This window comes from Pleurodeles waltl, chromosome 1_2 (genome assembly GCF_031143425.1).
Source record: "Pleurodeles waltl isolate 20211129_DDA chromosome 1_2, aPleWal1.hap1.20221129, whole genome shotgun sequence".
Lineage (NCBI taxonomy): Eukaryota > Metazoa > Chordata > Amphibia > Caudata > Salamandridae > Pleurodeles > Pleurodeles waltl.
In genome coordinates, this window is record NC_090437.1 from 1,083,313,858 (window position 1) to 1,083,329,150 (window position 15,293).

Consider the following 15,293-nt stretch of genomic DNA (forward strand, 5'->3'; position numbering starts at 1 on the left):
ATGACAGCACCTCTGTCCAACTGGATCTAGATGACCAGCCAGGCCCATCGGGGACTTCTGGACAGTCGGTTCCCCTCACCCAATAACAGGCCACTACAGAGCTTCCTCCCTCTGGAAACACCAGCACAGCACCCACCCAGCGGGCCCATGCCTCTGTCCCTAAGACACGTCAAGCAGCAGTGTGTCCACCACTACAGGGAACCCAGGCTAACCCACAACCCCAACAACAACAGGGACCTGGGGGCAGTGGTAGTGGGCACACGGTCCAGGGGACGGAGGCCCAGGAACACAGGGGAACTGGGAGGGCTGATGTGCGACAGGGGGAGGACAGGCCAAGGGAGCCCACTCTTCACGAGGCCCTCTCCTCCATCATGGGAGCCTACCACCACTCCCAGGAGACGATGGCAATGGTACTGGCCAAGTTTCAGGAGACCCAGCGCCTGCAGGAGGAACAGTATTTGGGCTTCAGGGAGGAACTCAGAACCATCAATTCCACCCTGGGCACCATCGTAGGGCTGCAGAAGGAAGTACTCAACACCAGGAGGGACACTGTGGCACAACAAGGGGCCCCTGACACTAGCATGGATGATGAACGGCCCACCACCTCCACCGGCCCTAGTGGACAGGACGCCCCGCCACAGGACCACCACACCAGCACCCCACCCCTGCAGAGGGAAAACCACACCGCAAACGGTCCCTGAGATCCAGGACAAAGACAAAGAACAATGCCAAGACCCCCGCCAAGAAATGAGACCACCCTGAATGTCATCCTTCTGTCCCACTTTGTCACCCTGTCCATCCTCAAACTGCCCCAGCTCCACTTCCTCTGCCCATTTGGGCAATGCACCTGTGAGACTAATAGACTGGACTCTGCCATGGACATTCCTCCACCATCACCCCTCACCATTTCACAACCCCCTCCAATATTGAGCACTTAAATAAACACCTTTGAAGCACAAAACAATCTGGAGTCAGTCTGTGATTTCGAAATAGTGTATTAGCAATTACAGTGGCAAAATGCTCTTTCAATTGTAATGTCAACATACCTATGTCACAAAGCTCTAGTCCTTGAGGAAACAAAGCAGATGTCACACAGTGGGACCCACATCTGTGAAATCGTAAGGGAAAGTGACAACTCAGTGACCATACACTGGGTGAAAACGACAGACAGTGGAGAGGTAGTAGTGTTAAAGTACATGTTGTAGGCAGGTCTGTACTCTTACCTGTGTCTCACTGGAAATATTGCAGGATCACCGAGTTCCTGTTGTCCATGTCCTCTTCTTCTGCTTCCTCGTCTTCACTGTCCACAGGCTCCACAGCTGCAACAACACCACCATCTGGACCATCCTCCTGCAGAAAAGGCACCTGTCGTCGCAAAGCCAAGTTGTGAAGCATACAGCAGGCCACAATGATCTGGCACACCTTCTTTGGTGAGTAGAATAGGGATCCACCTGTCATATGGAGGCACCTGAACCTGGCCTTCAGGAGGCCGAAGGTCCGTTCTATAATCCGCCGAGTTCGCCCATGGGCCTCATTGTAGCGTTCCTCTGCCCTTGTCCTGGGATTCCTCACTGGAGTCAGTAGCCATGACAGGTTGGGGTAACCAGAGTCACCTGCAAATGGCGAGGGACTACTGTTAGACACACATTAACCTGTAGGGAGATCCCCAGACCCAGACAACCATTCTCACTGTCTTGCTTCCAGGTGCTCACCTAATAGCCACACACGGTGCCTCTGGAGTTGACCCATCACATAAGGGATGCTGCTATTCCGCAGGATGTAAGCGTCATGCACTGAGCCAGGAAACTTGGCATTCACATGGGAGATGTACTGGTCTGGTCGGCCAAACACACCATCTGCACATTCATGGAATGATAACTCTTCCGGTTTCTGTACACCTCTTCACTCCTGCGGGGAGGACCAAAGCTACAAGTGTCCCATCAATGGCACCTATGATGTTGGGGATATGTCCCAGGGCATGGAAGTCACCTTTCACTGTAGGCAAATCCTCCACCTGAGGGAAAACGATGTAGCTCCGCATGTGTTTCAGCAGGGCAGACAACACTCTGGACAACACGTTGGAAAACATAGGCTGGGACATCCCTGATGCTATGGCCACTGTTGTTTGAAATGACCCACTTGCAAGGAAATGGAGTACTGACAGCACCTGCACTTGAGGGGGGATTCTTGTGGGATGGCGGATAGCTGACATCAGGTCTGGCTCCAGCTGGGTACACAGTTCATGGATCGTGGCACAGTCAAGCCTGTAGGTGATGATCACATGTCTTTCCTCCATTGTCGACAGGTCCACCAGCGGTCTGTACACCGGAGGATGCCGCCATCTCCTCACATGTCCCAGCTGACGGTGCCTATGAAGGACAAAAGCAAGCACAGAGTCAACCAACTCAGAGGTACGTACCCACAGCTTACACAGAACACGAATCCTAATCCGAAAAGTGGCCTGGCAGTGTGTTGAGTCTAGCCCTAGGTATGTGTGACGCAGTTAAAATTAAGCCATGTGGGCCCCTGAAATGGCAGCTGCCTGACCTCTAAAGTGGGACAATGGGATTTGAGGTAACTGCGCTGGCATTGTACACCGTCGCGGTAGGCGGTCAAAGACCGCGGCGCAATGCTGCATTGGTTAACATTGAACACTATGGGTCCCAGGAGCCAATGACGATGTACGCCGGCGGTGACGGTACGCACCGCCGCGGACGTGACCGCCATTTTCTATCTGTTCAATCACTCGATACCTGATCTTCGACAGGAGAGGACCTACACTGCAAGTGCTGCTGTGACCTTGGTCTAGAAGAGACAATGGCTCGAGTGTCTGGGGAAAGGGCCCCTGCCTTCACATCGGAGGAGTTGGAGAAACTCGTGGATGGGGTCCTCCCCCAGTACACGCTACTCTACGATCCTCCAGACAAACAGGTAAGTACACTGGGAGCATGAGGTATGGGCTATGCCTGTGTGGAGTGGGGTGGATGAAAGATGGGGGGGGAGATTGAGGCGTGCATGAAACGACGATGAATGCATGTGCCACATGGCAAGGGTAGGGATGGGGGCCAATGACTGTAACGGTGCAGTTGGTAATACAATTTCTCTTCCCCCTGTACAATTCATGTAGGTCAGCGCCCACCAGAAAAAAGATATTTGGCGTGCCATCGCCAAGGACGTCCAGGCCCTTGGGGTCTACCACAGACGGAGCACCCACTGCCTGAAAAGATGGGAGGACATTCGCCGCTGGAGCAAGAAGATGGCAGAGGCTCAGCTGGGGATGGCCTCCCAACGTGGAATGGGTGCCCGTTGCACCATGACCCCCCTGATGTTCAGGATCCTGGCGGTGGCATACCCGTAGTTGAATGGGCACTTGAGGGCATCATAGCAGCCACAAGGGGGTGAGTACACTCTCATCCTGCTGATTTTGAGCGCAGTGGAGGTGTCTGGGTGGGGCAGGTGGGCTGTGGGTTTCCCTAGGCCAGGGTGACTTTAGTAGACAAGGTCCCTCCGTAAGGCAGGCCATGTGGCACCCCACCCCACCTCTGTAGAGTGCCAAGTACACCTATTCATGCCCCTGTGTCATCCATGTGTGCAGATGTCGTCCATAGCCTTGTAGGGCATCTTCCAGGGATTGAACAGTGGAGCCCAAGAGCGCGGCGTAGTGCAGGGGGCTTCTGTGTCTGCCGTCATGTAGTGGTAATGCATGCACTCAACATGTCTTTCTTCTGTCGTCGTACCTCCTTTTTGTGGTCTCCCTGTTCTTGTGTGCATTAGCATCATCAGGCGGAGGAGCAGTGGCACCGGAGCACTAGGGACCAGCATCCCACATGGCCCTGGAGGGCAACACTACGGACTCGTAGTTCACCAGTGGGACGGAGGGTGAGGGGAGCTCCACGGCGGGGACAGGAGCTGACACTAGCGACACTGACTCGTCCTCTGATGTGAGCTCCCTTGTGGTGGCGGCATCATCTGTGCCCCACGCATCTACAGGTACAGCCGCCACCCCCCCCTTCCACCACCGCCCTCCCAGCAGCCCCTCAGCCTTTGCCCCGTGCCCGCTCACCCAGGAGGGTGGGCTTCACCTTCACCCCAGGCACCTCAGGCCCTGCCCCAGTCACCCCTGCTGCCCTCAGTGAGGAGGCCATTGACCTCCTCAGGTCCCTCACTTTTGGGCGGTCTACCATTTTGAATGCCATCCAGGGTGTAGAAAAGCAGTTGCAACAGACAAATGCATTCCTGGAGGTCATTCATTCTGGTCAGGCGGCCCTTCAGCAAGCTTTTCAGACTCTGGCCTCAGAACTGATGGTAGCCATTGTCCCCGTCTCTAGCCTCCCCCCTCCAACTTCCTCCACCCAGACCCAATCCACTGTGCCCCAGCCTATCCCAAGCACACCTTCAGACCAGCATGCACACACGTCAACACACAAGGGAAGCTCAGGCAAGCATAAGCACCACACATACCACAGGCACTTACGCAAACATCACACACATGCAGACACACCAACATCCACTGCCTCCACTGTGTGCCCCTCCTCCTCGTCTCCCTCCTCCCTCCCAGTCCCGTCTACACTCACACCTGCATGCACTACATCTACAGCCACTACTGCCATCACCAGCACACCCACCACCACACCCCGCTCACGTGCAGTCACCACCCCCACTACCATTCACACGTCCCCTGTGTTCTCTCCCAGTGTGTCTGTGATGCCACCTCCCAAGATACACAAACGCAGACACACACCCACCCAACAGCCATCCACCTCACAACAGCCTCCAGCGCATGCACCTTTACCCAAAGTCACCAAATGAACACCTCCTACAACCACAACCTCTTCCTCCACTCCCAAACCCCCTCCAGCTACCCGTCCCAGTGTCTCCAAAAAACCTTTTCTGTCCAACCTTGACCTCTTTCCCACACCTCCCCCACCCCGTCCGTCTCCTAGGGACCGATTCTCCAGGTCCCAGCCTAACACCTCAGCCACAGCATCTCTGGGACCAGTGGTGCCTGTAGTCACCGGAATCTGGAGTGCACCGGCCACCAGGGCAGCCAGTGTGGCACGGAGCCACAGCACGGACAGTCCCCCACCTGTCAAGCATCAAAAGTTGGCCAGTGCCCGGCGGGAGAGGTGGAAGACTCCAGCCACCAAAGCCGCTCCCAGGGGTCCCGGTAGGAGTGTGGAGTCACCTGCGACACCTTCCAAGGTGGGTAAGGGCCACAAGAAACCCGGCAAGTCTGGGAAGAGCAGCACGGCAGAGAAGACCGCCATCATTCCCGCTGCCCGGGAGGCCACCGCCAGCACCTGCCCTGCTGCCCAAGAGGCCACCACCATCATCCCCGCTTCCCAGGAGGCCAGCGCCATCATCCCCGCTGCCCAGGAGGCCACCGCCATCATCCCCGCTGCCCAGGAGGCCACCGCCAGCACCTGCCCTGCTGCCCAAGAGGCCACCGCCATCATCCCCGCTGCCCAGGAGGCCACCGCCAGCACCTGCCCTGCTGCCCAAGAGGCCACCGCCAGCACCTGCCCTGCTGCCCAGGAGGCCACCGCCAGCACCAGCCCCGCTGGGCCAGACACGACCGCCAGCACAAGCCCCGCTGGGCCAGACACGACCGCCAGCACAAGCCCTGCTGGGCTAGAGAGGACCGCCAGCACCAGCCCCGCTGGGCCATGAAGGACCGCCAGCACCAGCCTCGCTGGGCCAGACAGGACCACCAGGACCAGCCCCGCTGGGCCAGACCGGACCGCCAGCACCAGCCCCGCTGGGCCAGACACGACCGCCAGCACAAGCCCCACTGGGCCAGACACGACCGCCAGCACAAGCCCCGCTGGGCTAGAGAGGACCGCCAGCACAAGCCCCGCTGGGCTAGAGAGGACCGCCAGCACAAGCCCCGCTGGGCTAGAGAGGACCGCCAGCACAAGCCCCGCTGGGCTAGAGAGGACCGCCAGCAGCTGAGTCACTGCAAAGGAGCCCGCGGCCTCAAGCACCGCTGAACAGGGCACTGCCGCCTCAAACACCGCTGGACAGGGCACCGCTGCTACAAGCACCGCTGAACAGGGCACCGCCGCTACAAGCACCGCTGAACAGGGCACCGCCGCCTCAAGCAGCGCTGAACAGGGTACCGCCGCTACAAGCACCGCTGGCCCATGAGCGCCAAGGGCACTGACGCTACTGAGTCCGTCATGAGCAGGATGAAGCATTCTGGGCACAGAGCCCCCTCGAGAAACCAGTGGAGACTGTCATCCACTACCTCTGTCCTTAGCAGGATGAAGCACTCTGGGCACCATGCCCCCTCCAGAACCAGTGGAGAAAGACATCCACTACCTCTGTCCTTAGCAGGATGAAGCACTCTGGGCACCTTGCCCCCCCCCCAGAACCAGTGGAGAAAGACATCCACTACCTCTGTCCTTAGCAGGATGAGGCACTCTGGGCACAGAGCCCCCTCCAGAACCAGTGGAGACTGTTATCCACTTGAAAGACTGTGGCTTTGCACTCCCAAGGATGGAACAGTGGGCAACCCACCCAATGTATAGACTTGAGAGACTGTGGCTTTGCACTCCCCAGGATGGAACAGTGGGCAACCCACCGACTGTAGAGACTTGAGAGACTGTGGCTTTGCAGTCCCCAGGATGGAACAGAGGGCAACCCACCCACTGTAGAGACTTTAGAGACTGTGGCTTTGCACTCCCCAGGATGGAACAGTGGGCAACCCACCCACTGTATAGACTTGAGAGACTGTGGCTTTGCACTCCCCAGGATGGAACAGTGGGCAACCCACCCACTGTATAGACTTGAGAGACTGTGGCTTTGCACTCCCCAGGATTGAACAGTGGGCATGTGGCCCTCTCGTGGATCTGGCATTGTGCACTCAACCGGCTGAGGTGCCCCCCCTTCCCTCCCCCTGAGGTGCCTGTTTTCTTGCTCTCTGATGCCCCTGCAGTGTTCTCTCCATCATGGTCGGGGATCTTGTGTGGGCCTCGCCCATACCGTGTGGGCCCAGTGTTCCACGGACTTCATTGGAGCACGGACTTCATTGGAGCACTACCTGGACTACTAAGCTTGGTGTATATTTTGTTTATGGTGTATATATATATTTTTGCATACTTGATTTTAATATATTAGAATCTTTCACCTCATTTCCTTTTGCCTTTGCATTCTTCCGGGGGGGTTGGGGGCTGTAACTGTAATGTATCATGCTGTATTGGTGTGTGTGTTGTAGTGGGTGAGGGTGGGGGTGGGGGTGTTGCGTGTGTGTCCCCCTGTTGGTTGCCTCCCCCCTCACCTGTGTCGTAGGTGCAGTACTCACCGTTGTCTTCACCGCCGGCGTTCGTGCTCCTGGTAGGGGAGCAAGAAGATAAGGGCTGGCAGGATGTGCAGCTCTGGTTCCATGGCGTCTGGATTCCTCGTGGAGTGTGTAGAGGTGAGCGTTTTCCCTTCGAAGTCCTGTTTCCGCCGTGTTTTTGTCCGCAGTGAATCCACCCTGGAAAAGGTGGTGGATTGTTAGGTTGTGATACTGTGGGCGGTACTTTGTCTTCCGCCTGTCTGTTGGCGGTGACCGCCAAGCTGTTTGTCTGTACCGCCGTGGCTGTCGGAGTGTTAAAGTGGCTGTCTTTGTTGGCGGTTTCCGCCACGGTCGTAATTCCAATTTTTTTACCGCCGGCCTGTTGGCGGTCTTACCGCCGCTTTAACACCATCAGCCAGGGTTGTAATGACCACCCATTAGTTCTAATCATGAAAAGGTACACGGTCCACCTGAAAGGTTTGCTGGAATGTAAGTGAAAGTCAGGTTTCCACACGAAAAACAGACAGCTAACAGGCAATGTTGCTTAATGAGACTGGCAGCAGTCATCAAAAGATAACAAGCCATGAGTTAGTTCCAGTGGAGGAATGTAATCAAACAAGTTGACAGAACATCCATGGTACTCTGTATTGATCCTATGCAGAACATGAACCGGAGACGCAAATTGCGCAAAATATATCCATAGTTTTTTGTACTTTAAAGGCACCAGGAGCGTTGCACAAAGGTTATCAATCAGGTTCAGGCTGGGGGTGCGGTCCCTCCCCTGACCCCACACACAAACACCTGAAGGGAGACCACACAGCACACTCATGGTCAGTGGCGAGTCGTAGTAGGATCTGCAAAAGAAACAAGTATGACTTTTCTTGCAAATAACATTTGTCACCTGAAATGTGCTCTCCTTTTTTCTTTCCTTGTTTTATAATCAGCAGGACATTATTGGGGTATTTTGCTATAATTTCTGCAGGTCCTGGAGGGCCATTTGGGGATTCAACCCACACCTTAGCACTGAGATTTGTATCTTCTGTACCACAGCTTCCCTTTCCTTGCACTGTCAGAAGGGCTGGGGCAGACACCTTCCTTACTGCATCTCCATTCACTGCACTTATGACAAGTTCGGCAATTCTGTCTCCAATCTGTATGAATTAATTAAATTCTCCACTATTTATCAGAATAACTTTGATTTCTCCTTGGTAGTCTGCATCAATCACCCCCCTAAAACCTGAATACCTTTAAGGGCCAACATAGATCTGGTAGCAATCAATCCAAAATGCTCTGGGGGAATCTGTATTCCAATACCTGTTTCACACAATGCTATGTCTCGGGGTTTTAGTCTGTAAGCTTGTAAAGCATGTAAGTCAAGACCTGCAGATTCAGGTGTGGCTCTGTAAGGCGACAGCGCTCCAGGTTTTATTTTCCAGTATGTGGTGGTATTGGTGGCCACATGTGGTTGTATTTGCAAATCTGGAGTTAACATTCGCATCAGAGGTGTTTCAGCATTTGTCAATGGTCTATTGTTCAGAATCTGGAAGGCTTCATTTAAATGCTCTCTACAGTTTTTCAAAGTTTCATCAGATAATTTTTGCAATTGAGCTTTCAGTAAACCATTCATTCTCTCAATCAGTCCTGAGGCCGTTGGATAATAAGGAATATGATATATCCTCTCAATATTGTGCTGGGAACAGTAATCTTGAACCAATTTGCCTTTGAAGTGGGACCCATTGTCACTCTGGATCTGGAGTGGTACTCCATAGTAAAACATTAACAAGTCCAGAGTTCTGATAGTATTGTGCTGAGTAGCACATTTGCAAAGGACAGCAATCAAGTATCCAGAATAAGTGTCCACTACGGTGCAGGCATATTGACACCCGCTACTAATCGGTAGTGGCCCAATGTAATCAATTTGCCATATCTGTACTGGTAACTTTCCTCTCCCCAACTGATCTTTGACTGTTTGTGTGACAGATCTCTGTTGTGTGTGCTGACAAATAGGACATTGCAAAATCACAGTTTTTATCAAATCTAGGGGAATGTGCATCTCTCTAATCTCTGCCCACCTGTAAGTGGCTTTTTGTCCCAGGTGTCCACATTTCTGGTGCGCCCACTTATCCATCCCCACCAAGTCAGAATTCTGGGTTGACACTTCTGCCTCTGCACTTTTGTCTTTAACATCTGCAAGGGAATTGAACCAGCGTTCTAATGAGTCAATCGGACAATGAGCATCTATGACTTTACTCTGTTCTAACATTTCCCAAATTTCCTGCCACAACTCTTTGCTCCTCACCTCGTTTGAATGAATGAACCAGTTATGTGCAAGCCATGTGGAAAGCCAAACGGCTAATCCATAGGCAGTGAACCAAGAATCAGTGTGAAAATGACACGTCTCAGGAAGCTCTTGCTTTAAAGTCTCACACACAGTGTACAACTCTGCATATTGGCTACTTGTTCCTTCTCCTGTGGTAGACAATGACTTTTCAGTAACTGGATTGTATAACACTGCTTTCCAATGTCTTTTAGTACCCACATATTTCAGTGAATCATTAGTGAAACAACCACACTTTCTATCCTCAGGGGACAAGAATTCAAATGGTGCACTCAATTTCACTAGTGACTCTTTTACCTGTGGTACCTTCTGCACTCTCTCCTCATCCTGTAAAGGGGCTTGTGACACATGTTCATGTAGGGCTGCAGTGCCTGTCGGTCCTACTCGAGCCCTGTCTTGTATGTACCAGATCCAGTGTATGATTCTAGCCTCTTGTGCATGTCCTATACAGCGAGATTTAGGTGAACTCATCACCCACTGCATGATTGGTAGTTTGGGTCTCAGAATTACATTATCATTTAGTGTGATTTGCTCAGTATTCACTAGAGCCCAATAACAAGTCAAAAGCTGTTTTTCAAAAGGAGTATAGCGCTCCTCCTAGTTCAAAACATCAGGGGTGCCCTTTGTCAACACCAGGACAGTGCGCGCTCTACGGGCATCTAGAATGCAAAAACATAACACTCGCAAGATAATGTAATTTATGCATTGTGATGACATGTTATTGTTTAACCTTTTGCATTGCAGAATTCCATCCAAAAGATTCATTTTTAAGGTGCTTATAAATACTGTACATTTGCAATGTATTGCTGCAGACATTCAGAGTGTGTTAGGGTGTGGTCCCTTTCCAGGGCCTTCTAGAGACTTTCCCTGCAACATGCCTGGGCGTGGTTCTAGGCTGGGCCAAGACTCTATAAAAGAGAGTCAGCCCAACTTCCAGTGCTCACTATTCAGAGGTCCCGGTGCAGAGCAGCAGCTTCTTCCTGAGCTCCTGTCCAGGCGGCCTATTTGGATTTTCAAGTCTTCTGCACTCATCTCTCATTGGTGATCACTGTTTCCAGGCGGTAAGACGGTGTTTGGACATTTTACCAACACCGTAATTAAGAATTTTCATATTCTTGATTTTAATTCTTAAATGAATACCAGATTACTTGTGCGCTGCCATTTTATGACATTTGTATGGTGGTTTGCAAATAGGGAAGACGCGCAATTTATTCCATAAAGATTTGACTTCGTTATTACATTGTTGTTCATTGCGCGCTGATATTTCTTGACATTTACATTATGTTTTACGAGTTGGCAAGACGTGCAACTCTTTTCATGAGCATTTAATTTTGTTGTTCATTGCGCGCTACCTTTTCTTGACATTTACATGGTGGCATTCGAATCTGCGAAACATGCGATTCACTTCTCGTGTGTAATTCATGCTGTTCATTGTGCGCTACCATTTTCTGGCATTTACATGGTGGCATTCGAATCGGCAACACGCGCGATTCTTTCCTTGAGTGTTTTTTCAAGTTATTCATTGTGCGCTACCATTTCTTGGCATTTGCATGGTGGCATTTGAATTGACACGACGCGCAATTTTTTCCCCGAGTGCTTTTCATGTTGTTCATTGTGCGCTACCATTTCTTGGCATTTGTATGGTGGCATTTGAATCGGCAAGACACGCAATTCTTTCCTCGTGTATAAATAAATTACTGTGCGCTACCATTCTAAGACATTTTCTTGGTAGCATTTCAAGTTGACACGTCGCGTGATTTATTCCTTGAATCTACGTTGTGTGATTTCATGGTGCACAATCCTTTATGGTGTTTAACACTCATATAAAAATCTGCAATGTGCGCAATTCACTTTCCAATGTTTTTTCTGAGATGAACACAACAATACCAGAGTTCTAGATGTAATGCTGTGTGTTAAAGGAGATTCATATGGTTGTTTAGAAATTGCTCAGAGTGTTTCCTGATTCTCATGCTAAAGAAAGTACTTGAATCTAAAAGTCCTATTTAACTTTTCCTGTTTCCTCCTCAGGTATTCGGTCATCTAAAGCTATGTCAGTTTTAGGACTATTCTAGGGTTGTTCATATTTTGTTTTCGGAAAAGACGAAGCTTAGAGTTGTAGCATGGTACTGATTTCATGAGATGTAATTTTGATGTTGTGTTTTAACCTTTGCTTCCTACAGGTCTCCTTCCCAGCTGTTCCCCTCCTAATCCCCTTTTCCCCACTTGGACTCTCTTAGACTCTGTGATAAATCTAATCAGAGTATTGGAGTTGTCTTGTGGTGGAAGTGTTGGGAACGTGCACAGACCCTGAGGATCTGGTGACTCTGACACCCTTGTCCTCCCCTGTTTCTGCCACATACTCCAGTTTTCATATTGTCCTTAAACATTTACATGGACATCAATGTTTCCCTCTTGCACTGCACACAAATCTTAAGTCTGTTGAATTATTCCATTGCCAAATCAAAAGCACACAGCTGCTCCTCACTCCATTCAAACTCATGTTTTTTCCTAGTTACTTTGTACCAAAGCGTTAAGATTTTGTTCAGATGAGGGCTCTACTGTTTCCAAAAATCGAACAATCTCATGAAACTCTGTGTCTCAGGCTTAGTGCAAATAGTGGCAAACTCCAAAATCTTTTGTTTTACTTGTAACAACATCTCTCTATGTTCTGGATTCCACTGAATTCTCAGAGCCTGCACATTTTGCGACAGTACCTCTGTCTTGTCTGAATTAATTTTACACATCGTACTCTTCCGGTATACCGGTAACATTGTCAACTTCTTGCTCAGTGTAATCTTTTAAAGAATGCACTTCAACTCCTGCCAGAAACTGTGGGCTGCTCTGCCCACGAAGATCTATGCTCTGCTCAAGAGGCTCACACTGGCCCCCACCTTTTTTAACCTCCTCATTACTGGAATGTGAAAAGACCGATTCTCCTGTAACAGCTTGGTAGATTTCAGCTTTATCTTGCAATAATTTGTTCTGGCTAATTTGCTCACGTAAATTTTTATTTTCATGTTCTAACTGTTTACATCTCTCATGTATTTTTCTGTAAGCAGACAAAAGTATCCAAACCCTTCGGTCAAGAACAAATGGGACATCATTCAGTTCAAAAAGCACCTTTTCTAAATATGAAAACATTTTAGTTTTATCCAACCACTCATCCCAAAACGTAGAAAGTCCTGATAAACAAGAAAACACATTTATCACAACACCATTAGGAAGTTTAACTTCACATGCATCTTCAAACATGGTTTGCGGTGCTTCCTTTAATTCTCTAAACAAAAACAAAAAAAATTTACACTTTTAAATCGTGCACTTCCAATCTCCAATTCCACTCTCAGACTCAAAATGTTTTGCTTTCACTAATGACCGAGCTGACAAAAATCTCTGGAATGCACTTCTTAGTTTAAAGAAGACATTTATTATTACTTCACCACGAGGTTCCTGAGAAAGGAGATTAGTAGGTTGGAGGCATACGTTTGAAAATAGTCACAGCAATGAAAGGAAAATATATCAAAGTGATTCTCAACTGCAATGTACACATCAAATATATGTGATTATACCATAGCATAATTGCAAAGCAAAGAATAAAGTCAAAATTCATAACCGTAGGGCCTGCCAATGCTCTTCATCTTTCTCATGCCAGCAAGTTGATGACCCCTGTTCAACTGCGAGAAAGAGTTTGCCATCCTCGTGGGAGAAGTGTCTGTGTCAGCCATTTGACGTCCAATCCTGACTGAAGTCTCAAAAAATTCCCCTCGCTGCTGCCCAGGGACACCTTTTATAGGTTAAATATTCATGGGAAAAAGCATTCTGAAAGACCCTTTCCTCTCAGATGTGAATTATTCAAAAATGCTGGCTTGTTTAGGTAAACCTTGACAGGAATGTGTCGAAAGCTGGCCATCGTTTCGAGACACACCCTACAAGATCAAACTGTTTTCTGCACTAAAGAAAAACACAAAATATGCGCTTCCTTATCATGCTATCGTGTTCGGTAAGAGAAAAAACGAAAAACACAAGCTTAGTTTACCATGTGGAAAAACACAGCTCATCTGCAATGTCTCAACTGCAATGTCTAATGCAACGATAAAGCCAATAGGCAGCTAAACTGAATACAAAATGTAATGTGTAATGCCATGATAAAGCCAATAGGCAGCTAAACTGAATACAAAATGTAATCTGCAACTGGTGAACATTGAACAACTAATATGCACAGTGGTGAAACACAAAGTCAATGGTCAAACATCCTTATTTTCACTACAGGGATAGTAAGAAATACTTCACCACCACAAATGACAGGAGTCATGGAAGGTCCCAGGCTGAAGTGGGTGGGCCTAGTGATATGGAAAACAGAGGTAGGATCGTGGGACTATTTCCAGCATTACTTCCATGTAGGGTGATGCCTGACTCATAGCCCTTAATAACAAACCAACTTGTAGTTCCATTGGATATGATCCCGCCTAATCTATGTGTACTAGGCACATGAGAGTGAAGGTATGATCTTGGTAGCATCACTGTGGGACATTTACCTGTGTCCCAGGACCCAAAAGTATGTAACAAGAAGAGGCATGTACACATACAATGGTGTGGGCCGTAGTTACATGACTTGTGACACTCTACAGATAACCAACTCTGAGCATGATGAAATGGGGTGAATGTCAGTGATCATAATCTACCCAGTAGGACAGGGCCCATCCCCTCAGGGTAGCTACACAGTGCTTGCAAGAACAATGCATCAATACTGCCATCTGTAAGGTAACTGCAGTGCAATTTTCCATCAATACCCATCTGTAACAGGTGTCCTACACATCACTGTTGAACTGAAAGTGCTTAATCTGAACCTTGATTGTCAACCTGCTTACTCATGCCAATATCTAACAGAGATCGCCATTGCCATTTTTCTATCTCATTGCAGATGATGGACCCATACCTTCTGGCCAGCAGACTGTCCCGGACTTCAATGATGATGTGGATGACATGCTGCAAACCATAAACACAGACACCCTTCAGCAAATCTTGCCAGCCCACCCAGAGCCCTGAACACCCAAGACCTACAAATAAGATTCCATCAGACTGCGATATGAGTCCAGCGGGTGTTACGACTCTGTCGTCCCATTTCTAGGGGGCGCTGTGAGGGGACTGTCAGAAGCCTGGGAATCACCTTAAACAGTTATCTAGAGTCCCTTGCTGACTCCTGTTTGTTTCTCTTTTCTCCATTGTACACTTGTGTAGTACTACATTTGATTCCTGGGACTGCAAATCCCATAATGCACAGCCTGGTAGTCAGGAAAGCACGGATTCTGTTTCCCATTGTTTTCTATGGGAGAAGTCCTGTTGCTCCTTTTCAGCGGATCCTCTCCTCCAGGACTTGCAAGTGTCTGAAACTACACACACCTGAGACCTCTCCTGTGCAGCTCAGCTTGGAACTGCTTATAAGCAGCCATTTCCACAAGATCCCAGTCATGCATTGGAGTTCGATTCCTTTGTGTTACAGACCCTTTGTCGGATGGTGTTCCAGTTTTGTTCCTGTTCTGTTCCAGCCTGATCCTGTTTCCTGTTTCTCTGCCCTGCTCCTGATTGTTCCAGCCAGAGACTGCTCCCTATCGCTTAGCCTTGTACCTGTTTGTTTCTTCCAGAGCCTGCTCCCTGTTTCTCTGCCCTGCTCCTGCCTTG